The sequence below is a fragment of the Halichoerus grypus genome, chromosome 4 (assembly GCF_964656455.1).
Source record: "Halichoerus grypus chromosome 4, mHalGry1.hap1.1, whole genome shotgun sequence".
NCBI classification, from domain to species: domain Eukaryota; kingdom Metazoa; phylum Chordata; class Mammalia; order Carnivora; family Phocidae; genus Halichoerus; species Halichoerus grypus.
In genome coordinates, this window is record NC_135715.1 from 5,401,976 (window position 1) to 5,413,136 (window position 11,161).

Sequence of the window (11,161 nt, forward strand, 5' to 3'; positions counted from 1 at the left end):
CCCACTACAGGATCTGGGGCTAAAGAGGTAACTCTACTACTTCACTGGGATCTGTCTATTTAACTGTGTTACTCTCACTTAAATTTAGTAAAGGCTATCTTCACTGTAATTATTGTCCACTCATTCACTTTTTAAATAAACTTATTTGGCAACTTCTCTGCATCAGGAACAGCCTCTGATCTAGGGATATGGTAGTAAACAAAACAGACAAACATCTTTGCTCTGATAAAACTTTATTTGCCTGGAGGGAGGCAAGCAATAGGATGAAAAGTAAATATATAATATGTCAGATATTCCTAAATGTGAAGAAGTAAAAAAAAAAAAAAAAAAAAGGAAATACCAGGACAGGGGTTGAGATGACATTTTAGATAGGATGGCCCAAAGAATGAGAAAAGAGAGAAAGAGGGAAATGTCAAGGATGACACCATGGCATTTGGTCTGAGTGACCGGAAGAATTACCTGGAAGGAGTTGGGTTCAGAGTGGGTCCAACTATCAGGAAATATCAGGTTTTAGACCCATTGCCTATTTTCAGTATGAGATCAAGTGGGAATGTCGAGAAGATAGTTGGACACTTGGATGTAGAGGGAGACGTCTGGATTGGAGAGATCAATCTGGGAAGCAACCTCCCGATGCTGGTTAAAGTCATGTGTCTGGATAAGATCCCCAGGGTGCAAACAGGTAGGAGAAGAGCAGAAGGTCTAAGCCCTGCAGAGGTCAGTGAGATGGAGAAATCTGCAGAGGAGCTGGGAAGCCAAAGAAAAACCCAGACAATGTGACATCCTGAAAACCAAGGAAAGAGAACATCTGAAAGCAGAGCATCATGCTTATTAAATGCTACTAGAGGAAAAGGGACTCAGGGACTCAGAAATGGCCACTGGATTTGTAGCACGAAGGCTAATGATGACTGAGATGGATGGTGGCTTTAGGAAACTAAATTGCAGTGGACTCAGGCAGAAAGGGAAAAGAGAAACTGGCTTCTTAAGCATCAGGCATTTTCCTCCAAACCTTTCTTTATTGAGTGGATTGGCAATAAGTATTTTCTTTTTTTACCAAAGAAATAAATGCGTTGTTTTCTCGAAAAAAAAATATTTGAAAGACACAAGGACACTTGTTTAGCTAAGGTGTTACTTGAGCAGCTTGGCAAAGGCAGTCTCATTTCCAGCAAGACCAGTGGCAAAATTCCTTCAATAAGGATGTTCCAAAACAACGCTCAAGTTAGCTTTCAATCCAAAAAGCTTGAGGCATTTTTTTTTTCACTTGAAAATGGTAGGCTGGAGTATGATTACTAAAAAATCCTGGAAAGCTAGCATTTTCTTTTTTTAGGAATAATCTCCTGAAAGCTTTTTCTCATGTATAAGTTCCAAAATACCAAAGTCAACATCATTTTTCTTTTCGTTTCCATAGCCCTTCATGGAAAATATTTCTCAACCTGGGAGCGAGTCAAATTTGCACTCTGGAAAAATAAAAGCTACATCAACCTCAAGTACTATAGAGAAAAAAGTCAGGAGACATATCTTCAAGTAGTAGATCCTGGGCTCAATTAAGAAGTTTCTGTGCCAAAAGACAAGTAACAGTGTGCGTTCTCTACCTGCAAACGCGGAAATACGGAGGGCTCTCATCTTTACCGTGTGAGACAATTAAAGGGATTATACTGCGGTAAAAAGTATTAACGAAATCTCACGAATGACAGCCGCCCCTTGGCTTTCTAATAATGTCTCACTCCCTTTTTGGTGAATGAGAAACACATGGGTGTCTGCCAAAGTGCCCTGCAATCAATTTCTGACTACTGGAAAGTTTCTTTTGCATGAGAGGAGAGACAAAAACATGAGCTTTGCAGTAGCATTTTGATACATTTAAATGTATAGAAAGCATAGATCTGATGCTGGTTAACTCCTGAAATGCCAACCAGTGTTGTCAGAAGTTCTGCGTCAATAGGAAACGGGGTCCTCTCTTCGATCATCATTTGATATCCACATGGGCAACACCTTTGTACCTTGGATTCTCATCCATCAGCTCGCCTGTGATCACGAAGCCCCAATTCAACACTGAGTTCCTGAAGTCTAATATTTACCAAATGTGCAGCCTTGATCCCATGCAATCCTCTTCACAAGTCAGAAAATGGAGACCACTGCCTTCCTCGAAGCCCCGCAGTGACTTGTGATTATGAATGATACACAGATCCGAGTCTACACGGTTGCCATTGTGTTTCTCATTCCACAAAGCTGCATCCTGTTCCAGACCTCTTTCAGCAAGGTTAAGTCAGTTTGCAAATCTAACACGGTGACACTTGTCTTAATTTGGGGGTAACCATTTTTTAAAAGGCATTTAAGGCATATACTTAGGTCTCATAATTAACTAAAATGAGCACCCTAAACTTGTAGCATTATTATTTAAACTACAAAATCACCTCAAATTTTAGTTATACTTTCAGAAATTATGGAAACTTGAATATAGTCGTAGACTATATCTATTTTTCCAGTAAAATGGTAATTCGCTTAATTGAAAAGGGACAAATTAAAGAGGTTATGAACTTACTTTTCGTGGCTCAATGCAAGGTTTGCAAATTTAACAAATTTATCCATAGGATATACTTATACTGAAAAGCCATTAGCTGTTTATCTTACAGTTGAATTTAACTGGGTCTTCCGTATTTTATCTGGCAACCCAGAACAGCATCACAAAACAAAATTATCACAAACATGAACAGTATTTATGCGATTCCTTTCTGGAATGGCAAAAGGAAAAAAACCTTGCTTTAAGATAGCACTATTTTTAAAAAGTGATACAAAACTCTTTCTAAGCTGAACCCAGAAGTAACAGTTAAGAAAAGCAGTGATTCCCAAATGTGGTGCTAGGGTCCACACCTTAGCGTCACCTGTGCCCTGCTAGACTTGCAAACAGTCAGGTCCCACCCAGACATCCCAAATCACAGACCTGGGGGGTGGGGCCTCGCAATTCTGATACATGGTCAAGTTTGAGATCCACTGACTAGCAAACTCTTTGGCTTACATTAACATCTCAAACCAACCAGAAAACACTTAACAATTTAAGAACCTAAGTTGTGATTGTTGTGGGTTGTCATTGTTCTTGTTCTCTGGCTTTTGTTTTTTATTATAGATGCCGAGAACTTGAATCCTGTCTTAATTAAACAAGGAGGATATGGGTCTGGAGAGAGGGGAGGGGCAAAGAGAGAGTAAGGTTTTGACATCTTGTTTTATACAGCCTTTCATCCAAGGGCTGGCCTGAGATAGTTTCCTGAGCAGCAAGATTATTTATTGACTACAACTTAAAGCCATTTAATCAAATGAGCTCCATTGTAAGGTCAGTTTCACAGATAGCAGGGCCTCCTTATCTAAACAATGCTTTATAATGGTTCTTAAGTAAGAGCAGGTAATGAACATTCTGAAGCTGCTGGGGAAAATGTTAGATATGATGCTTTTGCTTTTCACTCACAGGAGTCTGGATCCAAGATGTAAATAAAGAAATGTTGTAACAAAGACCTTCTAAAACATTGGATGATCTGTGAACTACGGTCCTATGCTTAAGAACATTTTCACTTTGGGAGAGTTTGGTTGGGTAATATATTATCTTAATTATGTTAACAGGGAACTAAGTTTATCCATGGGCTCAACATACGTATTTCATGTATCCTAATGATATTAAATTAGAATTGTATCACCAGATGATAAAAAGGTATCACCTCACTGGGGTCAAAGATCTTTTATATCTTTTTGTTTACTTTAAATTTTGGCATGGTCTAAGGTTTTTGATCAAATAAGCATATGTTTTATTTATTTTTTTAGACAAAGGAATAAACATAAATCAGCTTTGATGTTATTAACCTCTTTGTCACTATTCCTTTTTGAGTTTTCTCTCTTAGGTTCTACATGTAGGAAATGACTACTGTTTATACATGATGTAATACCACCTTTTGCAACATAACATTATATCTTCATTCAAAGAGGTCTGATTAAATGTTTCATTAAATATTTATAATGTTACCGGCATAATACATATAAAGACAAATAAATACAGATGTGTATAACTGTACTTACAATATAGATGCATAAATATATATATTACATAGATATCACATCTGTCAACATTTACACAAGATTATAATCACCTAGAAGATGTTGTGGTTTCCTACGCTGAGCATACACCATGGCCATGGAGAACCGTTCAGTAAATATCCTGGCTGCTAACCCAGAAAGTCTCAAGAAAATGAACTAAGGACTATGATGTCAGACAAGGTGCCTTCCCAGATCCTGATGACAAACACAGGGATTATAACTGAAGGATGAGCAACTCATACACATGAAGACTTTTCCAAAAACATAGCATGGCAGAACGTTACCCATCACAATTTGAGTTAATAGCCAATTTCCAATATGAACCCTTGAACTAAAACTCAAAGGGTAGGACATGGATCCTTGACAAGTGGGTCCATGCATAAATTAGAAAAGGATCAGTTCTTCCAGACTTTGTTAATTTCTCCAGGATGAATCCAGTCCTCACCAAAATTCTGCAAATCTTCTCTGGTCCAGTCTCTTCGAGAGTGTGGCACACAATGAAACTTGGTGAGCGGCCCAGATGACGGAGAAGATGACAATCGGTCACAGAGGCCTAGAGTGAGCTAACCAGGTGCTCGTGCATTTGCAGTAAGAGGTGTTTGGGTTAATCTTATGGTGAAACTTGACAAATTTTTAAAAACTGGGAGAGTTGCTACTGTGCATAAACCTGTGAAGCTCACTCAAAAAAAAAAAAAAGGAAGAAAGAAAGAAAAGAAAACAAAATATTCCCCTTTAATTATACACTGACTTTAGCTGAAAGTAATGTGAACAGTAATAAATTGCATCTGTTTGAAAATACAATTCCCTAATTCTATCATTCCCTAAGGCAGAAACAACTATGACAAATAATTATCTTTGTGCCACTCAAGCATGAAGAGTCCAACATTGTTTTGAAATCTTATTCCAGCTAACTTCAAGGAGAGTCCTCTAAATTCCCTTGATTATGAATATGTTACTCTCTCTTCTAAAGCAGAGGAGAAAGTATTCTAGAGGGTTTGAGTCACATGTGTTTCCTACAACTCATTTCTTTGTGAAAAGGTTTTCATCTGTATGACAAATCACAAATTCATTAATATATTTTATGGCCCAACAAGTTAAGACATGCTTTTGTAGGTAACATGAAAGCAAAGGAACTTGCTTTATTGTATCAAATGCTCCAATATTTGCAAAAAATTATTAGATCTAAAAACGCTTCCACTGAACAAATAAAACTACAGCGAAACCAGAGAAAAAAAATCATTAAAATAAGAATGATTCCAGTATTAGTCCTAGTGTTTGATTTGGGTTTAAAAAGTATTTCAGTTGAAATGTTCCAATGATGTAAACTGCCTTCTCGCTAAACTGAACTGAAGAGCATACAGTGCATTTCTTTAATGATAAAGGGTTTCTATAGATTTTCTCATAGCCCAATTTTTGTAACTAGTGTTCACAGACTACTGAGGTAGTTTGATTAAAAATGCTCACATGACTAAATTCTATTTTACATGGCAAAGTACATTCTGGATTGGATAGTGAGTCATTTTATTTTTGTTCAAGAGAGAATAGTTTGACTATGAAGGCTGAGCAGAAAATTTAATCTTGACTTGTAAAATGTGGCATGAAATGCTATGAAATTAAGATGTAAAATGCTGCCAAAAGAGGTTTTCAAAGAAATAAGAAGGAAAAATGTTCCACTGGACTGAACTCCTCTCTTCTTAATGTTGACGTGCCTGTGTGTTGTGAGAGATGTGTGCCCAGGAAAGACAGTGATGTTTGGGATGGGCCGGAAATCTGGGCGTGGAGGACAGTGGACCTGAGCGTTCCCGGATGCCCAGCTCTCTGGACCAAACCAAATTCATGTTTCTGAGAACTCCAGTTCCATTCAGGGCACTGAACGTGTTTTCAAGCAGTCACTCAGAACAGGCCAAGGTCCCAGGCATGGCAAGGATTGCAAAGAAGAGGAAAATGCTCTTGGATTTTGCAGCGTCTGAAGGATCATGCGTGGGTAGGGAAAGGGGAGAGAGAGAGAAACCAGAGAAAGTCACTTTGGGTCTTAATATGGATGATGAAAAAAGCCACTGTGAGCAATTTGTATTTACTTCATTTGATGGACACTGAGGAGCGCCAGAAGGTGTCCCAGGGGAGTGGAGACATGGTGAGAGCTAGCTTGTCAACCAGGGGGAGAACCTGGAGGAAAAACAAGGATGTGGGAGACAGTGGAGTGAATTAGGGAAAAGATCAGTGATGTCTGATTCATCTATTAGTAACAAGCTCCAAGCTTCTCCAAGTTTCACTCCTTGCTATAAGGAGCTTACGGAATGACAATGTGGGCATCCGGTTAATAACCAACTGCCATTTATCTATACAGGGAGATATCTTTACAAGTTATACATAGAATTTTAACTAGAACTCATTTTTCACATGAGAAAGCTGAAGATCAAGTGACTAAGTACATCCGAGTCCAGTCTTACTACATTTCCCACCCACCTGCCACCTGAAGTACAGTCAGCAGCCTCTATGGTCAAAGCCATGCTGCTCAAGAGTAAGAACCACCTGGAGATCCTGTTAAAATGTGCTCAGCCTGGGACCTGTACTGAGGCTCTGCATCTAACAAGTTCCCAGGTATTGACGATGCTGATGGTCCGCCAACCACACCTTGAGTACTCAATGAAGTATTAAAATACCTTCTTTTTGCGTCATGTATCACAAGGAAAGTGGTTAGAAGGTGGGCAGAAATAATCCACTATGCATAAAAGTAGGATCTTCATTAAAAATAGTAATGATAATAATAATGCCTCACATTTATTCAGTGTGTTATAGTACACAAAGATCGTTTAGAACATTAGCTCTTTTGTCACTATCCAAATTACCTATATATTCAACCACTATCATCTAACATGTGTGTATAAAATTGAGATCATTTATATATTTATTTTCCTTAAAAGTTTTTATTCAGAATGACATCTAGTGATGACTAAAACTTTCAAAGAGATGCCTGTCTATAATGAAAATTTTTAGGTCCTTCTGGATTATACGGAACGTAAGTAGAATCGCAACCTCGGGGTGCCTGGGTGGCTCAGTCAGTTAAGCGTCTGCCTTCAGCTCAGGTCATGATCCCAGTGTCCTGGGATCGAGCCCCGCATTGGGCTTCAGCAGGGAGTCTTCTCCCTCCGCTATTCCCCCTGATTGTGCGCTCTCTCTCTGACTAATAAATAAATAAAATCTTAAAAAAAAAAGAACTGCATCCCCAATTGCCGTGTTGCCCTAAAATCAGAACTCCAACAAAAAGATGTGAGTTCGAAGCCTTTTGCTTACGTATATCTGCCAAAGTATATGGATTTTTTCATAGGCGCATTTCTTAGTGAGGAAAAGTAGGTTGCAAGAATAGAAATTGCCATTTAAGAATTTTTCCCCCTCAGAGCATTTACATCAGTTATTTCCATACAGATTTTTCCAAGAGTCATGTCCAGATAACAAAGTATTGAAGAAGAGAATTAGGAGTTTTCTTTAAAATTGTATACCAGATTTATCTTCTATAAGATGGATCAAGAAATACAAAGTAAGAGTCCAACTGACCAACAGGAAAATTCAACATACATTGCATTATTAAAAAAAAAAAAAAAAGTCAAGTCTACCTAAGGAATGAGGAAGCATGAAGAAGGGCCAATGTTTCAAATAAAGAAAGTATGATAAAACCCTATCTTTAGCCGCTGCCACTTAGTCCGTGAAACGTGGGCAGCACGGGATAAGAGAAATGGAGAGCCAGACATGCAGACCCAGGTCAGGATGCTTCTCTAGTGACTGGAGCACACATCTAGCTGGGCTGGGATCCTGGTGATGAGGGCTTCTCAGCTATTCCAAATTTCATCTGCTTCCTCCCTTCTCTTATCACAGTAAATGGGATTCCCAGAGCATATACTCACCTTTGATTATTTAAAACACCATAAATGACCCTTTTGACCTCTTCCTTCCCTGATTGAGCCAATTCTAACTCTACTAAAGATTCAATGGAACATAGAAAAATGGGGTAGAAGCAGGCTCAGCAAAAAGTGGATGGCGCAGGTACCACTTAGGTGGATCCGTCTCTCTGTTGTGAATGTGTCCCCCTAGAGGTCCCACAACAAGTTCATAAACTGGCTGAAGGAGCCTTTCAGTTTCTCTTGATTTTCTAAGCTGTTCAGTTCTTGGGTATCTACCCCCTCTATGGTTAGGTCAGTTTTCTGTCGACATGGGCATGGTCCAAAGCTGAAATGCATTTTTCTTTTAAACTCTTGGGCCAAAATATAGAAGATGCTGTGATACCATTTTGAACTTGTGTAAATACATGAAAGAGAAAACTTTGGTCTGGAACTCTCGGTTTTGGGCAAAATGTGTCCAAGGCGAGTAGATAAACTTGTAGCTTCCTGGCTTGTGATTGAAGAAGATGCTGATGCCATGCACTTGTCTGGGGTCATAGCTCCATGACTTCTTGGTGACCCAAAGAAGAGCAAAAAATCCAGTTTAAATATTATATGACTTCTTTTTGTTTAATGCGGACAGGGGACCTTGAAAATCACTAAGTTGTTAAAAATGTGGATGTGTCAGCATGCCAGGGAACATGGGAGGAGCTCACAATTGAGATCCCATGGATTTCATTTTGCCTCTTCCCCAAATCTGCAGGTCACTGCCGGGAGAGCATCATTTTCTCCTCTGGAGAACATCCCCCGCTCTGGCCCTGTGATGTGCAGTCAGCTCTTTATATAAAGGGAAACCAGACCAGACATAAAGTTCCCCCATCTCACTCCTGATGTTTGTAAACTTTAGGAAAAAGAAAGGGAACCAAAACGTATGAATGAATGGTCCACCTCCCCTATCCAGTGAATGGCCATACAGGCTAATATGAACAGTAACAAAAGAGTCAAAAGGACCAATACAAACCAATACAGTAAGCATTGTGAACGTTTTGTAGATACATTGGCCCATGTGTTGTGTGCTTTAATCTTTCTAGTTCCTGGGCTTTAGCGTCCCCACTTCTTGTATGTGTATGCAGGCTGTAGTTAAACATTCAAGTCATGACATGCTCCCCCCCACCCCACCCCCAAAAGGTTAAGAATTAACTGAGGTAGTAATTTACCAAGAACCGATGAATGAAAATCTTCAATAAGGAGTACACAGGGGAGTGGATACTATGCAGGACATAAAAGATTCTGTTCCAAAAAAGTTGTTTGGAAACTGAAACACATTTTCCATGGGAATTTTTTACTCATGATGGGACCCTGAGAAGTCCACTCAGTTAAAAATCTAACTGGATTAGAGCCCTGTGAGTACAACCCCATCTAACCAACGTTTGAGAGAAACGCGTTCAGATTCCCGACTTGGCACTGCAGGGGCGGGGACTCGCAGGGTGGTCCCCAGGCTGAGCACCACCCGCGGGAGCCAAGGAAGCTGAGGGCAGCAGGACGCTCAGGACCAGGCTGGGAACAGTCATGGGGGCGGGGCGGTGCATCTCAGCCGCCATCACAGCACAGCTTTACCCTCACGGAGTTTCTCTTCCTCCCTCCCCCCCCACCATCATCCCTTCTACACAGTGAATCCCTGGGGACACTGTCCTGTGCCATCTGTACCCTTAGCTTCTCAGCTCTCTGGAAACCTGACCTCCTCCCCTAAGCTCAAAACTCCACTGAAGTCGCTCGGAACCACTCCCTTGTTGGATTCCACTGTCTCTGTTCCAGCCCCGCTACTTCGGTCTTCCTCCTGGGAGTTCGGCAGGGGCCACCTGCACAGGTGTCCCCTAAAGCTGCTGCGCATCTCGGCCTGTGCCTTCTAGTTCCCTTCATTGTCTTCCTCAAGTTTGCCTATTAAATGTTGGGTTTCCTAAGCTCTCTGTCCACTCTCTGCCTCTCAGCCTGCGCCCTTTTCCCTCACCATGGCAGCCACCTGGGGCCCCACCCCTTCCTGCATCATGGCACCCACCCTGGGGCCCCGCCCCCTTCCTGCATCATGGCCCCGCCCCCTTCCTGCACCTTGGCACCCACCCTGGGGCCCCGCCCCCTTCCTGCATCATGGCCCCGCCCCCTTCCTGCACCTTGGCACCCACCCTGGGGCCCCGCCCCCTTCCTGCACCATGGCACCCACCCTGGCGCCCCGCCCCCTTCCTGCACCATGGCACCCACCCTGGGGCCCCGCCCCCTTCCTGCACCATGGCACCCACCCTGGGGCCCCGCCCTCCTCCTGCACCATGGCACCCACCCTGGGGCCCCGCCCTCTCCTGGTAATAGCAACTATAAAATGGAAAGCAACAGCAAAATTCTTTTCAATAAATAGTAGTTGTTATGGACATTAATTTTTAAAGTAGTAAGTTATTATTTCCTATAATTTGTAATTTTAAACATCTCTTCGATGTTTTCTTAAAAACAAACATGTCCCAAATTGAATCAGCTTACCCTTCTAATGATCCTAACTTGGAGAAAAAACAGATATACTAAATCTAGCTTTGTAACCCAGGCCTGACAAGTATCCTATGAAGCGTTTTCCTCTTCTCCTTGACCCCTAACTTAAGATTCCAATAGCTTCACCTAGCATTCCTCAACTTCCTTGTCCTCAGCCATCCCAGCTCCTCCTCCCTACATCAGTACAGATACCTCTGTAAAAGTACAATTAGTTATGATGTTATGATACAACATAAATGTTAATTGTGTTGATAGAAATTCTATTCCTGCATACTTAGTCTCTCTCTCAGGGAAGCACTGGATCCTCAAGAGCAGGGAGGATATTTTCTGATGCCATGAAACTTCTTACAGTCACACTACAGACCTCTGTATGAGAAGGCTTCTTGCTGCTTGACTAGCTGCTTTGGAGGACGAGGCCAGGTCCCCAAAGCTGTTGGACGACTCTGGCCAGACATGAGTTGATGTACAGCTCCCACTACCGTAAGAGACTCCTGGATTCCACTCTAGACCAATACAGCTTCATGTTTTACTCCTACTGATACATCTGGACATTTTCAACTTTTGCCTTTTACTTTACAAGATTATTCACACACCAAAAAAAACGCTATTTTTAAAATTTTACCCTTTCCTTGCTTCCGAGAGCATGTTAAGTTACAAAGATGCGTACAATATAACAAAAA